Here is a 17,582-nt window from a genome sequence, read left to right on the forward strand (position 1 = left end):
GGAGTCTATGAACCTAAATTTAAGGTAGTAAATAGAATTAAGTAATTCTAGAAGGAAAGGAACAGTGGCTAAGACAATGGAGAGGGGTATAAGAAGATTCTAAAACCACCGAGACTCGCTCAACCAGTTAGAGAAGTAAGCAAACAGAATAAACAGAGCCTCTTCACAATTGACATTAAAAAAATTGTGTTCAGAATAACTATTTACTGTAAGCTATGAAATCCATTTGGATGAAAAATCAATTACTTGAGGATCAGGAATTCCAAAAACCAAGCTTTTACCTTTAGGAGTGGTCTTCTTCTTAGAAAATGTTTCAGAAGACTTACTGTTAATATCTTATATTTGTCTGATATATCCATGATCCCGCCGTCTCCTCTGCTTTCATTCCCACTATCCTAATATTTCCACCGTTAACTTCGCCGTCGATCTAGCTCTGGCTCCAGCTGAAGGCCTCATCTTGTAATCCAGTAAACGACCATTTTGGCATCGATCTGCCAGAGATTTCCTCAGTGACGACATCCAACCCATCAAATCATGGTCTCAATTTCAGAGGTGACAGATCTGAGCTCCGATTGATCCGTCTGGATTAGAGATCATGGCTTCTTCTGGAACCATAGAAACAAAATTGCTAGAACTTTGTACTTCACCATCACACGAAAACAATAGTAGCCCTGTTCGTTTCCTGAACTGGATGAGAATTCCAGACGCGTCATCTGCACACAGTAATTGGATGCAGTAATCAGATGTCGATTTGGGATCATGCGTCTCGAAACTATATCTAAATGCAGTTAGGTTCGTTTTGTATTCTGTATTTTTGTATTTGGATGAGTTTTATGTCAAATGACCAAAAATTAAACATAAATATTTTTGTAATTAAACATATTTTTGTAAAAAAATATGTTTAATTACAAATAAAATAGAGATAAATAAAAATGAACATTAAATTCAATTTTTCATTTTTTATAAAAAATGAAATTAAATTTTCATGTTTTAACTTGTAAAATTTTTTGTTTAACTGCAAATAAAATAGACATAAATAAAACTAAATATCAAATTCAATTTTTCATGATTTATAACATTATAATGTAACAATAATAAACATTAAACTCTATTTTCATGTTTTACAACAATGATAACATCAAACTCAAATGACTTTTACACAAAATATTTAACTAAGTCTCGGAAAATTTAATTTTCGGGTTTCGGTCGGAAAACTTGGTATTCCAGTTTTGGCGGAAAAACTCGGTTTTCGGGTTTTGGCGGAAAAATTCGATTTTCGGGTTTTGGCCGGAAAAACCCAGTTTTCGGTTTTAGCGGGAAAACTCGGTTTTTCGGTTTTGGCGGGAAAACTCGGTTTTCAAGTTTTGGCCGAAAAACTCGGTTTTCGGGATTTGGCCGAAAAACTCGGTTTTCGGGATTTGGCCGAAAAACTCGGTTTTCGGATTTTGGCTGAAACACTCGGTTTTCGGATTTTGGCCTAAAACTCGGTTTTCGGGTTTTGGCGGAAAAACTCGATTTTCGGGTTTTGGAGGGAAAACTCGGTTTTCGGGTTGTAGCGGAAAAACTTGGTTTTCTTGTTTTGGCCGAAAAACTCGGTTATCCAGTTTTGGCGGGAAAACTCGATTTTTTTTAGTTTTGACGGGAAAACTCAGTTTTCGGGTTTTGGCCGAAAAAATCAATTTTCTGGTTTTGGCCGAAAACTCGATTTTTTGATTTTGGCGGAAAAACTTGATTTTCCGGTTTTGACTGGAAAACTCAGTTTTCGGATTTTGGCGGAAAACTCAGTTTTTTCGGATTTTGGTGGAAAAATTCGGTTTTCCGGTTTTAGAGAGAAAAATTTGGTTTTCTGGTTTTGGGGAGAACATATCAAAATGCTCTATCATGTAGAAAATCATATAACAGTAGAGCATTTTGATATGTTCTCAGACATGTGTGTGTGTGTGTGTGTTTGTGAGAGAGAGAGAGAGAGAGAGAGAGAGAGAGAGAGAGAGAGAGAGAGAGAGAGATTTGCTTTGGCGGCGAGAAGAAAATTACCTTTAGAAATTAGGTAATTTTTTTTAATTTTTAGGATAAATTAAGGGTATTATCGACTTTTTACACTTTTGGATGAGTTTAGTGTTTCTGGAAACGTTTAAAAATCTCATCCAGAAATTTTAAAATATCTGGATGAGTTATGAAAATATATTTGGATGCTGGATCCAACTTAACCTTTGTTTAGCATCAAACGAACATCGTTCCGCGTCTGCGTCTGGATGCCGCGTCCAGATCACGAAACGAACATGGCCAGTGACGATTGTTTCTTTAGTTTATGAGCAACTACATGTTTCAGTTTTCTTCTGTATTAGTAAGGGGAAGATGATTCAATTTATATAGGGGTCAAACAAATGGGAGGTGAAAGGATACATATCCGGTATGAATGAAAGAATTAAGAACAGAAATCAATTATTTAGAATGGGTGTTCGATTATTGTAAAGAAACTGTGGTATGAGAAAAGTGGAAACGATGGTGATGGATGAGAAGAGTCGACGAAGGAGCTATCAATAAAATTCAACCAATTGCTATTTAGTATCGAGAAAGAAGGGTGATGTGTCAAAATAGTAGCATATAATTGGCTGAGTTTTTATGCTCACGTGGATAGTCTAGATGATGATCTTATTCCATTTTTAATACTTGTTTGATGATTCTAACTAGGTGATTTTCCCGTGCGCATGCACGGATATAAATATTTATAAAATGAATATATTAAATAGTTTCCTATAATTTTTTTTATTTTTAAATTACTAAATAATTTATATTGTAATCAATATGCTATTTTTTCAAATAATATTATTTTATTTTAATCATAGGTATAATTTTGGATATATAAGATAATATCTAATTTTCTGATTCAACCATAATTTGTTTATTCTATAGATTAAAATATTAATTAATTTTGTTGTTTACATTTAATTTGATATTGCCTTAGATTTGTAAATATATTTTAGAAATATTATGTATAATTTAATATTTTTTTCTAGAATTAAATAGTAAAAATAAATTAAAGTTTTAATTGACTCAAAGTTACTGATATTAATATAACAACGATAGTATTATGAAACCTCATGCATATATATAAATTATAGAAAAGAACTTAGTGGCAATATTTGGTTAATATATATTCATAATATTAATTGAGATCTCATATTAGTTAATAGTATGTTACATTGTTCTATAGTTTATATTTATAAAAATATCAATATGAACAATAATACATTATATTTAGTTAAGTGTTTGATTTTGTATTAAAAATTAGATTAGTCCGATTACTCATTTTGTGGATATATTGTGTTACATATATTCCTTCAAACTAAAATATATTATTTCTAGTTTAACTCAACCAAATTGAATTAATTGTATTCCTTTGGTTCTTCATCATAGATATGTAAGTATGTTACTATCTTTTATAATTTGGTATATGTTAATTTGAAAAAACAAAATTAGAAAGTAAAGTCATGATCTGTACGAAGTTGCATAAAAATAACTTATAAACTTATAAAGTCAAGATTGTTTTTCTGAACTTTTTTTTTTTTATGAAATCACATCACATATAAAAATGTTTTCATTATAAATTTTCTAAATACTTTCTTTATTATATATTTGATTTGGAAAAATATAAAAGGATACTTTATTAGAAAATAAAAGATGCATTTTTATTCATTAAAATATCTTGTGTTATGTTACTTAATTTTTTTGTAATAAATTTGAGAAATAGATTAATTAAAATAAGAAAATTATATTACAATATATATTATGTTGTTTAAGATTATCTTTTAAAGGGATAATTATTTAGTTACTCTAAAATCAAAATTATTTTGTTAAGTTTCCATGAATCGCATTATATATAAAAGATATTTTTTCGTTTTTAAAATTTACAAATTTTTTTCATTATATAGGTTATTTAGAGAAGGAAACCAAAATAAAAAGGAAATTTTTTCTTTTTAATAATGACAAATAGATATATTTGATTAATTAAGGGTACTATTATAATTAACCATCATAAGAATTAACGTGAGCGCGACACATAGAAAACTAACTTCTCAAATAATATTATAGAGATTAAAACTAAACAATATTTTTTAAAAATTTAGATATCTAAAATAGACTAATGATATTACGATTAAAAATTTATTTACTTTTTAAAAAGATGTAGAAAAGTTTGAAAATTTTAGTAATAAGAATTTTATAATTATAAAAGTAAAATTAAATAAAATTTCGAAATTTATAATTCATATTTGAATATATTTATTTTAGGGATGATTTATGAGTTATTACCATTTTTAAAAAGTTTACCAAAAATATAAATCGGCATTAAATGTAATGTATGAATTATTGCCATATTTTATAAAGTTTACCAAAAATATATATCAGCAATAAATGTTATTGTCCATGTCATATTTAACTATAAGCCATGTCATCAATTTTAGTAACCATGTCATCGTTTTTTTGTGAAATTGATTGTGGAGATGACATGTAGCAAATTCACTTTTCAAATATAGACTAAGAGATTCATCTCTACCTGCATTGGCTCCACTGATTCTCTTTCTTCTGATTCTTTTTTTTTTAATATTCTGACGATTGTATCAACACTCTCGAGACTACAAATATCTTTTTAAACACTTGCACAGCAATACTTTCTAACAGAAAACAAGAAAAAAAACAAAAAAAAAAATCTATAGAAAAGCTTCCTGCAAAGTTGATAATTTCCTGGTTAGTGTGACTCAAATCATTGTTTCTTTCATGTTTCTTTTTTATGAATCTTTTTCTTCTCTAACCTATTTATAATTTTTTTCTTCTATATATTGGCAAAATCTACATACTTCTATGCAGTAAAAGGTGAATCTAATAAATTGGACCAGTTCTGTTTTAAAGGACTAAAGTAGTTTTCAATTTGCTGGCACATGATTATTTGTTGTGTTTGTGTAATTCAAAGAAGGGAAGTAAGAAGCTCACCTTGAAAGCACACTTACAAGCCCCAGATCAACTTAAAAAACACCTCAAGAAAAAACAAAATGTTGTGATAACAAGAGATAGAAAATGGGGATTAAGAAAGTCTACTGGTAGAAGAAACGAGACTCATGTCTACCTCTAGCTTCAGGTTAGTCATGTATTTTTTTTGGTGGTACTATTTTTGGATCAACATACATTTTTGTAGATTTTCTCAGAAACAAAAACTTTAGGATAAATATAGCACTTGAAAATAAAAATAACGAGATAGAAAACAGAAATATATATAAGAAAAGCGAAAACGTAAATTATTTACAAAATTTAAAAGTAACATTTTAATTGTATTTGTGCTAAATATATATTTGCCCTTTCATATTTAATGATTTTGGATTAAGTGATCAATATTTGACATGCGTTTTGGAACCATATTAGGCGGTTAAATGTTATAAATATCTCAACAAAGATTAAAAGTCTACCAATAACTCTCAAAAAATATTTTTAAAAATTTATATTCACTGTAAATTTGTAATATATGTTATAATAAAAATAAAAAAAATGCCCGTGTGTATGCACGGGAGATAATACTAGTTTTTACTAAATTGAACACATCTCCCAAAATCTCAGGATCGGCCAAAGTGTGCTTTGCTTTTAATTATGTTTGCATGCCAAATCCTCTTATGTATTATTTTAAGCTTGATTAGGATCACATTAAGTGCCATGAGTTAGATAATGGTATGAATGAAAGATGGTTTGCTCCATTATTATTCTTTACTAGTGACAGAGCCTCCGCGCAAGCAGGGTGTTGATCTAAGTTGATTTTTTTTCCTGGTGATTGTCGGACTATTGGTGATATTTTCATGGTATTCTTAGCTTTCCAGATTTGTATATACAATGATGGAGATGTAGGAGTTGCCAGCAGCTAAGGGAAGAGTATGTTATGGTATTAGTATAGAACACTTTGATATATGACCATCCTTTGAGGGTCTGTGGTTTATTCTCCTTTTATTTTTTTACTGCCGTCGAATGAATACTTATATGTCAATTTCACCTATTGTATTGTGTTCTGTGTGTGTTGTGATTTTTCTTTATTTTGTGTTCATATATGCTGTTATTTATTTAAACTGAAGTTTTTGATCACGCCTGTAACAACCTGTCCTGCGGAACCACACGTCCGTAGACCCAAGCTCACAGCGCTGCAGCGCACCGACCCCAACCCCTCTATTATGAGTTTTTTTCACTTAACTCCATAATTAGGTTGTTGGTGAGGTTCGAACCCCCGACCTCACCCTTTAACAACTCTCCCACAGGACAAGCTGTCACCAATTGATCTCGGACGGGTGGTTCCGCAGGACAGGTTGTTACATAAAAGTCGACTTTTATGTAACAACCTGTCCTGCGGAACCACCCGTCCGTAGACCCAAGCTCACAGCGCTGCAGCGCACCGACCCCAACCCCTCCATTATGAGTTCTCACTAACTCCATAATTAGGTTGTTGGTGAGACTCGAACCCAGGTCCTCACCCTTTAACAGCATTCCCACAGGACAAGCTGTCACCAATTGATTGTAACATCCCGAGTTGTGATATGTGAAAGGGCTTAAGAGAATTGATTTGGCTACCTATGTCACCAAAGTTGACTTACCTTTTCCGGAGCACATCCTGAAAGAACTCCAGAGTTAAGCGTGCTTGAGCTGGAGTAGTGGAAGGATGGGTGACCTATCGGGAAGTGATTCGCGATAGCGTGCGAGTGAGGCCAAAGCACGGGGAAAGGTCGGGTGGTGATTGCAGGGTCAGTAAACAATGATTTCGAGCCTTGAAAAATTAACGACCGACCGTCGGATGGGATGGGGCCCACGGGCCGAGAGAGCGGGCGTGGGTGGCCCATTAGCCGTGGGCGGTCGGGGCGTTACAAGTGGTATCAGAGCTGGTTAGCCGTCTCAGTTCTGACCTGAGAGGCGTCTTGAGACCTGTCGTGGGGCGCAACGAGGGTGTTGCGTTCTTTGAGAGGGGGTGAATTGTAACATCCCGAGTTGTGATATGTGAAAGGGCTTAAGAGAATTGATTTGGCTACCTATGTCACCAAAGTTGACTTACCTTTTCCGGAGCACATCCTGAAAGAACTCCAGAGTTAAGCGTGCTTGAGCTGGAGTAGTGGAAGGATGGGTGACCTATCGGAAGTGATTCGCGATAGCGTGCGAGTGAGGCCAAAGCACGGGGAAAGGTCGGGTGGTGATTGCAGGGTCAGTAAACAATGATTTCGAGCCTTGAAAAATTAACGACCGACCGTCGGATGGGATGGAGCCCACGGGCCGAGAGAGCGGGCGTGGGTGGCCCATTAGCCGTGGGCGGTCGGGGCGTTACAACGCCTGTAACCGGTAATTGGCCAGTGACATCAGCAAGGATAGTATTCTGATATGTAATCGGAGGGGAAAAAAGCAGTGAACTGTTGCTGCTACAAAAGTAAGGGTGTCAAAATGAGTTACCTCGCTCAGCCCAGCCCAACTCGGCTCTTTCATGAGTTAGCTCAGCTCAGCTCATTTATTATATAAATTTTAATATGTAAATTCGAACTCAAATCATGTAGATCATGAATTAAATGAACTAACTCGTGATCTAACACAAAATAATAATAATAAAATTAAAGTAAATTAAACAGTAATAAAATAATTTTATAGTATTATTTAAAATTTAAATATTAATAGTAAACAAAAACCAACCCATGACAAGGTAATAAAATCAAACTCCTAAAATAAATTAAACTAAAGCAAACGCCAAAACCAATGGTCCAAATCCCTATTATTTGTGAGAGTTTTGATCTTCAATATCTTCATCTGTACAAATTATAAAATTAAAATAAAACATTTATAAATAACTTACCGTGAGTTATGAATTACGATAAGCAAAGTGAGAGAAGACGTATGTCAAACTTGGGATCAATGAAGTTTGTGTGAGAGATGATATGGTTAACGTGGGTTTATATATAAGATTTTGATAATTTATTTTTTTTCTTTCTTCTAAAAAAGTACAGATACTCTTAAAAGTCTTACTCCTATATTACTTATGTATATTTTAAATTTTAATTTTAAAAGATAAATATGATAAATATAGAAATTATCTTTTTTTATAAGAAAAATAGAAGTTATATATATATATATATAATGAATAAGCTCATGGGTCAGCTCATGTTCATTAAAGCTTGTTGAACAAAAAAAAAGTTCATTAAAGCTTTAATCTTTTCTGAATTGTGTCAAAAAAATGAGAGGTCAAGGGGTCATTATATAGGATTTTCCAAACTTTTTCACCAAGCCGGACGCTTATTTCCAATTTCCTTATTTGGCTTGGTCAAATATCACCATCAATGGCTTGGCTTGATATCTTCGATTATTTCCTTAACTGGCTCCCATAGATCCGACCTTTCTTTTTTATTATCCCACACTAATGGTTAGTCAAACTTTCCTTACTTGGAATTCGCATTATCCAACAGCCGAACATTCCTGGTCTTGTGGTCTTGATCTCTCTTTATGTATGTTTGATCGTTCCATGATCAGTTTACATTTGCTCTCCCAATTCCAAATTTATTTCATGAGCTCACTGAAGATCTGACACTTATTTTAAAATACATTTGTTCTTCCAATCTTCACGAATATAAGTGTCGGCACACTCAGAAAAATACGCTCCTTGTAGAATAAAACCTCTAGCGTTCTATTTTTCTTTAAAATTAAAAACACTCCGGGAGCGGGTCGTTACATTATGCCCATCAAAATCCTAATAGCCTAGCAAATGACCAACAATATCAGAATAACGGCTGTTTTGTTAGACTACTTTATGTATGTACTAGTGATATTCCGGCGCTACGCGCCGGGTTCATATGTTGTATTGTTATATGAATTTTTAATTTATTATATGATCTTAGTAAATAAAATATTCTAAAAATATGAAATGAAAATATGTATAAAATGATATTTTCTAATCTTTTTGATAGTGGTTAGTAGAGCTGGGAATTTAATTCAAATCCCGGGGGCTCCGCTCCGTTTGACCCGCCGCGGAGCGGGTGCGGGTAGATCGGTTTAAAATTTTCGAACTGCGAGTGCGGGTGTGGGTTAAGATTAGTTTAAGCGGGGCGGGTGCGGATCAGCCGAATATGAGTCGTGGATACCCGTCGACCCGCAAATTGAAAAAAATGGTTTTTATTTCTTTTATATTTCGTAAAAATATATTAACATATTAAATATTTTTATAATTTTAGTTGTAATTTATTATTTTAATATTATTTTTTAATAATTAATATATAATGAAAATAATTAATATATAATTAAAATAATTAGTTTTTAATATAATTATTATTACCCGCGGATAAGACGGTTTACCCACGGGTTTTGGCGGGCGGATGCGGGTTTAAGATTTTTGGTCATACGGATCATGTGGGTCGAATTTATGAAAGTGATACAGATTGTTGACTATGGAGAATCATAGAAGTCTATTCTCCATAGTCAACATCAAATATAAAGAAAACCTATAAACCGTGATTCTGAAACCCTATCCAGACACTGAATCTGACGATTGATCGGGTCACTGAATTGATCGGATCAGTGAGTTATTGGACCAACCGCTGATGAACCGTATGTTAATAAATGAATTAATTTTATTATATAATAATATATTAGCTATGAAAATTTTATATAATAGTTTTGATATTTATCTATTTTATGCTTAAAACATTTAGAAAATACTTAACCTTGGTTTCTATATTTTTTATCTTCATTTGACATACAAAATATTAGGAAATAGTTTAGACTATTTAAAAAATTTGTAACATAAGAGTTATGACATCTAAAAGAATCAAGACATACAATTCACAAATATTTATGTCGAATGTGAATAATAAATTAAACTTCCAATGCAAAATAAACCAAAATTAAAATATCATATCAGTAAATTGTCAATAATAAAAATAAATTAACACCAAATCACATCAACTAGTTTTGATTTTCTCTAAATTTTAAAACTTACCAACAACTCGCCATGTTCTTGTTCTTTTACAATTCAAAACATGTTTTGTAATCCACATGATCATATGATCTTATTCTTTTTGATCTTTAAATTAAAAATGTGATGACTTGTTATAAGTTAAATAAGAAATAACTTACTCACTTTTCTTGCAAACGTAAATTGTAATGTACAAGAATAATAAGCTTGATCGTCCTTGAGATTGTTTTACGGATGTGTGGGTCGAGCACGATCACGCTTACTCACATTCCTTGTAAACGTAAATTGTAGTGTAGAAGAATAGGAAGACGGTAATAAAACTGAAAAAAATCTAACTTTACAATTGTAAATTTATAATATAAAACATGACTAAAAACTAAAAAAAAAAATATATCTATTGATTCAACCAGTGGTGTAACCGGTATTGGATTTCGGGTTTTAGTGAGTTTTTTGAGGTTTTAAATTGGGGTTTTAAATTTTGGGTTTTTTTCTCAAAACTCAAACAAGATTTATATTGGGTCGCGTAGTTTACCGGTTCAACAGTGGTTCCGGTTCGGATTCAAAACACTGTTATAAACGCTTGGGCTTTTATGAGGAAAAGTTTTAAAACCCAATATCTTTCATAATTAACATTAAAACCTATTAAATATAATTTAAGAAAATATTTTAATTATTAAAAAGAGTGTTCCAAATGACATTGGGTTTCCTCCTAGGGAGGAAAAAAACTCAACTTTATTATATAAGATAATTGGAAATTTAGAATATAAAACATAATTTAAAATATAACTAAAACTAAAAAAAAATTATCTATTGGTTAAACCAGTGGTGCAACCAGTATCGGGTTTTGGGTTTGAGTGAGTTTTTGGAAGTTTTAATTGGAGTTTTAAATTTTGGCTTTTTCACAAAACTCAAATCCGATTTATATTGGGTTGGAGAGTTTAGCGATTCAACAGTGGCTCTGGTTCGGGTTCAAAACATTGTTATAAATGCTTAGGTTTTTATGAGGAAATTTTTTAAAATTCAATGTCTTTCATAACTAACATTAAAACCTATTAAATATAAATTAAGAAAAAAATTATTAAAAGGAGTGTGCCACATGGCATTAAAACCCCCAAGGAGAAAAAAAACCAATTTTATTATATAAGATTTGCCTATTTGGGGTCTCTAATCAAGACACAGCGGCAACACTACCACCAACTTTAGGTACTTAATCTGAATATGGTGCTGCGTATCACACGTCTTCTGCTTCTCTAACATCAGATTTAGGTTACAAAGCCCTCTTCTTTTCCTCGCCGCGGCAGCAGCGATCAGCGACACAAAAAAATACACTGCAGAGTAAATTCAGCTTTTCTGTTACTGTTGCAAAATTAGAAAATCAGAAACGCCGCGACAAAAATCAGAGACTTTTGTGACGCCATAAATGCTGGCGAAAAGAAAGTTGAAAAACGAGGATGTTTTTATAAAATCAGCAACACAAACTTAAAAGACAACGGTGTTAATTATAATTTTTCCTTCCTAATTTTTAGCCGCTGATCACTGCCGCAGCTCGAGGAAAAGAAAAGGGCTATACATACGTCATACGTGTCCTAGTTAAAATATGGGATAAAAATTAGTTGTTGAGAAAACATGAAAATATAGTTTCAGTTAACAAAATTATCAGATGAGTTAATTATATGAACAGAAATAAACACAACTTTATAAATTGATAGGTTACAGAAACAATAAAATATTAACTAAAATGATGATTGTTTAAGGGGAGTTTTTTTGTTTATATGAAAGAAAAAAACTTGCAAAACGAACAGCGATATAAGACTTGAATATGGTGGTGTTTTTTTCAACCCTCCAGTTAGAAAAGAATACAAAGAAACACCACAAAAGTTCACAGATAACATTAAATGATATGAAAAATTTGGAAAATACACTTAGATGAGATTATATTTTGAAAACTACACATTTTTATTTTTTGAAAACTAAACTTACTCATAAATGAAATGACTATATTGTCCAAATTTAATGTTTATATTATCCAATATCTAACTTGATATTTAAAACGGAAAATATATATTAAAATTAAAACAAATTTAGAAACAATCGTTATTTTTAATATTCTTGACATATAATAGAAAAATAACTCCACTAACTACTTGTTAGCAACCAGATCCTTATTCTTAGAAAATAACCTTTTTAAAAATAAAAATTTAGAACACTTTACCAGATCACTAAATGATCTTCTACTCTAACTTTGTGACTTTTTATTCTTTTCATATACATATACATACATGAAATAATCCAAACAAATTGCAATTCTTTTATTTAACAAAAAAAAACAATCCAGACATTTTTTTGTAGAATCAAACGGTGTGTTAATGTATTTTTCCTCTCTTTCTTACAAATTTTTTTTATTGAAAAATTCTGCTAAAACAAATTTCCGTGAGCTTTGTTTGTATGGAACACATAAGAACTCTTGCAAATTATTTTTTTGTATCTTACCATTCTTAAAATATATGAGTTGTCTGTTTTTGTGATGTGAAAAAGGATGAACTGCTAAAATGAAAAGATTCAACCAAATTTTTTTTTGCCGCAAAACACTAAATGATAACAACTTCAAGACAAAACAATAAAAATCACATAAAACCCTTACAAAAGAATAATCATGGAAAATAATAATCAAAGTATTAAATTAATTATAAGAATTTCTGATTTCTAATCAAATTAGGACAAAAATGTATTATTACAAGCAAAAAGTGTAGTTTTCAAAAAAAATGAAAAAACTATGTATTTTTCAAAATTTAAATCATCAATAGGGTATTTTCAAATTGTCCCTAAATAATATGAGAAAATGAAGAAAAGAATGTGAAGTACATAAGGGGATCTAAAAGCAGGTGGAAGTACCATATCGTTGAGTCTTCTTTTTTCCCTTAACACAAATGGAGAAAAGGAGATTTTAGAGGTGAGAACAATAAGAAATAAATGGAGAAATGAATTTATGTTGTTTTTTAGTGAATTCCCTTATTATTAATCAAGAAGAAATTTTTAAAAATAACTTTCAATGAGTAAAGTTATTATAATGTTGTCATTTTAATGATGTGTCATGCTTTCATGCACCTTCAGCTTTCAGATAGAACTACCCTAAAAAGACTAGATTTATTACCTCAACTGCAATTGGTACTACTAATGTTTAGTGCATTGTATTTTATATCATTTTATCAAGAAAATTAAATTTTAATCTGGCGTATGTTATACCCTTTACGTGAATTGACATATTAGAAGTATGTGCATATAACAAAAATCAGTATGATAACTACAGGAAAATGGAAAAATGTCTATGCTATATTAAATGTTATATGCTATAAAATTTGATATGTAACTTTTTATATTTATGCTTCGGTGTATAAACATTAAGGTTTAAAATGTTATATGCTCTGGTTCGGGTTCAAAACATTGTTATAAATGCTTAGGTTTTTATGAGGAAATTTTTTAAAATTCAATGTCTTTCATAACTAACATTAAAACCTATTAAATATAAATTAAGAAAAAAATTATTAAAAGGAGTGTGCCACATGGCATTAAAACCCCCAAGGAGAAAAAAAACCAATTTTATTATATAAGATTTGCCTATTTGGGGTCTCTAATCAAGACACAGCGGCAACACTACCACCAACTTTAGGTACTTAATCTGAATATGGTGCTGCGTATCACACGTCTTCTGCTTCTCTAACATCAGATTTAGGTTACAAAGCCCTCTTCTTTTCCTCGCCGCGGCAGCAGCGATCAGCGACACAAAAAAATACACTGCAGAGTAAATTCAGCTTTTCTGTTACTGTTGCAAAATTAGAAAATCAGAAACGCCGCGACAAAAATCAGAGACTTTTGTGACGCCATAAATGCTGGCGAAAAGAAAGTTGAAAAACGAGGATGTTTTTATAAAATCAGCAACACAAACTTAAAAGACAACGGTGTTAATTATAATTTTTCCTTCCTAATTTTTAGCCGCTGATCACTGCCGCAGCTCGAGGAAAAGAAAAGGGCTATACATACGTCATACGTGTCCTAGTTAAAATATGGGATAAAAATTAGTTGTTGAGAAAACATGAAAATATAGTTTCAGTTAACAAAATTATCAGATGAGTTAATTATATGAACAGAAATAAACACAACTTTATAAATTGATAGGTTACAGAAACAATAAAATATTAACTAAAATGATGATTGTTTAAGGGGAGTTTTTTTGTTTATATGAAAGAAAAAAACTTGCAAAACGAACAGCGATATAAGACTTGAATATGGTGGTGTTTTTTTCAACCCTCCAGTTAGAAAAGAATACAAAGAAACACCACAAAAGTTCACAGATAACATTAAATGATATGAAAAATTTGGAAAATACACTTAGATGAGATTATATTTTGAAAACTACACATTTTTATTTTTTGAAAACTAAACTTACTCATAAATGAAATGACTATATTGTCCAAATTTAATGTTTATATTATCCAATATCTAACTTGATATTTAAAACGGAAAATATATATTAAAATTAAAACAAATTTAGAAACAACCGTTATTTTTAATATTCTTGACATATAATAGAAAAATAACTCCACTAACTACTTGTTAGCAACCAGATCCTTATTCTTAGAAAATAACCTTTTTAAAAATAAAAATTTAGAACACTTTACCAGATCACTAAATGATCTTCTACTCTAACTTTGTGACTTTTTATTCTTTTCATATACATATACATACATGAAATAATCCAAACAAATTGCAATTCTTTTATTTAACAAAAAAAAAACAATCCAGACATTTTTTTGTAGAATCAAACGGTGTGTTAATGTATTTTTCCTCTCTTTCTTACAAATTTTTTTTATTGAAAAATTCTGCTAAAACAAATTTCCGTGAGCTTTGTTTGTATGGAACACATAAGAACTCTTGCAAATTATTTTTTTGTATCTTACCATTCTTAAAATATATGAGTTGTCTGTTTTTGTGATGTGAAAAAGGATGAACTGCTAAAATGAAAAGATTCAACCAAATTTTTTTTTGCCGCAAAACACTAAATGATAACAACTTCAAGACAAAACAATAAAAATCACATAAAACCCTTACAAAAGAATAATCATGGAAAATAATAATCAAAGTATTAAATTAATTATAAGAATTTCTGATTTCTAATCAAATTAGGACAAAAATGTATTATTACAAGCAAAAAGTGTAGTTTTCAAAAAAAATGAAAAAACTATGTATTTTTCAAAATTTAAATCATCAATAGGGTATTTTCAAATTGTCCCTAAATAATATGAGAAAATGAAGAAAAGAATGTGAAGTACATAAGGGGATCTAAAAGCAGGTGGAAGTACCATATCGTTGAGTCTTCTTTTTTCCCTTAACACAAATGGAGAAAAGGAGATTTTAGAGGTGAGAACAATAAGAAATAAATGGAGAAATGAATTTATGTTGTTTTTAGTGAATTCCCTTATTATTAATCAAGAAGAAATTTTTAAAAATAACTTTCAATGAGTAAAGTTATTATAATGTTGTCATTTTAATGATGTGTCATGCTTTCATGCACCTTCAGCTTTCAGATAGAACTACCCTAAAAAGACTAGATTTATTACCTCAACTGCCATTGGTACTACTAATGTTTAGTGCATTGTATTTTATATCATTTTATCAAGAAAATTAAATTTTAATCTGGCGTATGTTATACCCTTTACGTGAATTGACATATTAGAAGTATGTGCATATAACAAAAATCAGTATGATAACTACAGGAAAATGGAAAAATGTCTATGCTATATTAAATGTTATATGCTATAAAATTTGATATGTAACTTTTTATATTTATGCTTCGGTGTATAAACATTCAGTAAGGTATTAGGGATCCTATTTTCTCTAAGCTATAGGTTCTAAAATGTAATTTTTTCACGAAAACGATGATATTGAATATCCCTCAAATGGAAAGTTGGACAACTTAAATGAATATAACAAATTCGTTAGTATCATAACTATAGTTAAAAGGTTTATTTTTTGTCCTTACATAACATGTTTCTAGCTAAAGGGTTACCGATCCTCAGCTGTCTAACTTTTGAACCAGAATGTGAATGAATTTTGTCACACATAATAGATAGAAACATGTAAATCTGGCTTATCCTATATATTAACATGATATAGAATATTGTATATATTAATATTAACATTATATTGCATATTGTATATAATTTAATGATATTGATTTAAATATTTGAAAGCTATTGTTCTTGCAAAACATTTTCCCAGTTTTGTGACTGACGACATAAAATTTGATTCAAAAATTGTATGACTGATTCAAAAATATTATTTGAGGTTCATATGAGTTAATGTAATTTTTAAACTGTTTTCTATATAATGTTTTTATCATTAAAAACTATTAATCAATCTTTAGGATTCCTATATTAATCTAGCATGATCAGTGCTACAGTTAATGATTGATTGTAACGTTAATGAATGTATATCTTGAAGACAAGACAACGTTTTTTTTCTTTCTAATCCCTGTTATTTTTTTTTATTCAAACTTAGATATTAAATCACGCAAAACTTTATTCACAACTCTAATCTTTAAAACATTTAAATAATTAGTTCAAGATTGACGCTAATTGATAAAACACTATTCACGCAAAATAATTTTGTATAAAAGAAAAAGAAAATATGACATAAACAGATTTAGTGATCAATCAAATTATAAACTGATTTTGTTTTCCTTTAAATTGTATATGCAAATTTATTGTTTACACAACTGTTTTAATATATATATATATATATATATATATATGTGGGAAGAGACCCATATATCATTCAGCTTTTATCGTTTTCATATATTTTAGTTTTTGAAATGGCGAGACTCGATTTCGTTTCTTAAAAAAAGTCTAAATTTTTATAAAAAATAACTAAATATTTCTGAAAAATGACTAAATATTTCTGAAAAAAATAATTGTCAAATTTTTAATCAGTCTACTGGCTTCATATATTTAAATGATAGACCCATTTTAAAACTTTTTATAGATTCATTTATACTTAAATGAACCCAAACCCATACTAATATGATTTTATACAATTTTTTCCTGGTGTTCAAAAGAAAATAATACAATTTTGTTCACAATTTGTCTACAAATTATACAATTTTGTTAAATTCATCCTGTATCTACTTATAGACTTTATTGTATGTAAATAAAAATATGATGTACTATTTTTTAAAAAAAAAAAATTGTGTTTTTTTGTTGTTTGGTCAATTTTTTTTAAAAAACATATTATGTATTTTTAAATATTAAGTTTTTCTCTCACTCCATGCAAAGCGCGTATCATATCCTAGTTTATATTAAAATTCTAAGTGAAATAATTTCAATGATGTCATATATTTATATAAAAGTTAAAATATACTATTCTATTAAAATTAATTATATTTTAAATCGACTTAATTTAATAATTTCATCAATTATTAATTTATATAATTAAAGTATTGGGATGATAGGATAATTGGGTAATCCAACCCAAACAGCAATGCTCAGCTTATCTCACCAAATAACAGGAAGCCCGTTACCTTGTTTGGCCCATTCAGAGAAAATCTAACCCACGTGCTTCA

This window comes from Raphanus sativus, chromosome 2 (genome assembly GCF_000801105.2).
Source record: "Raphanus sativus cultivar WK10039 chromosome 2, ASM80110v3, whole genome shotgun sequence".
In the NCBI taxonomy this organism is placed as follows: Eukaryota; Viridiplantae; Streptophyta; class Magnoliopsida; order Brassicales; family Brassicaceae; genus Raphanus; species Raphanus sativus.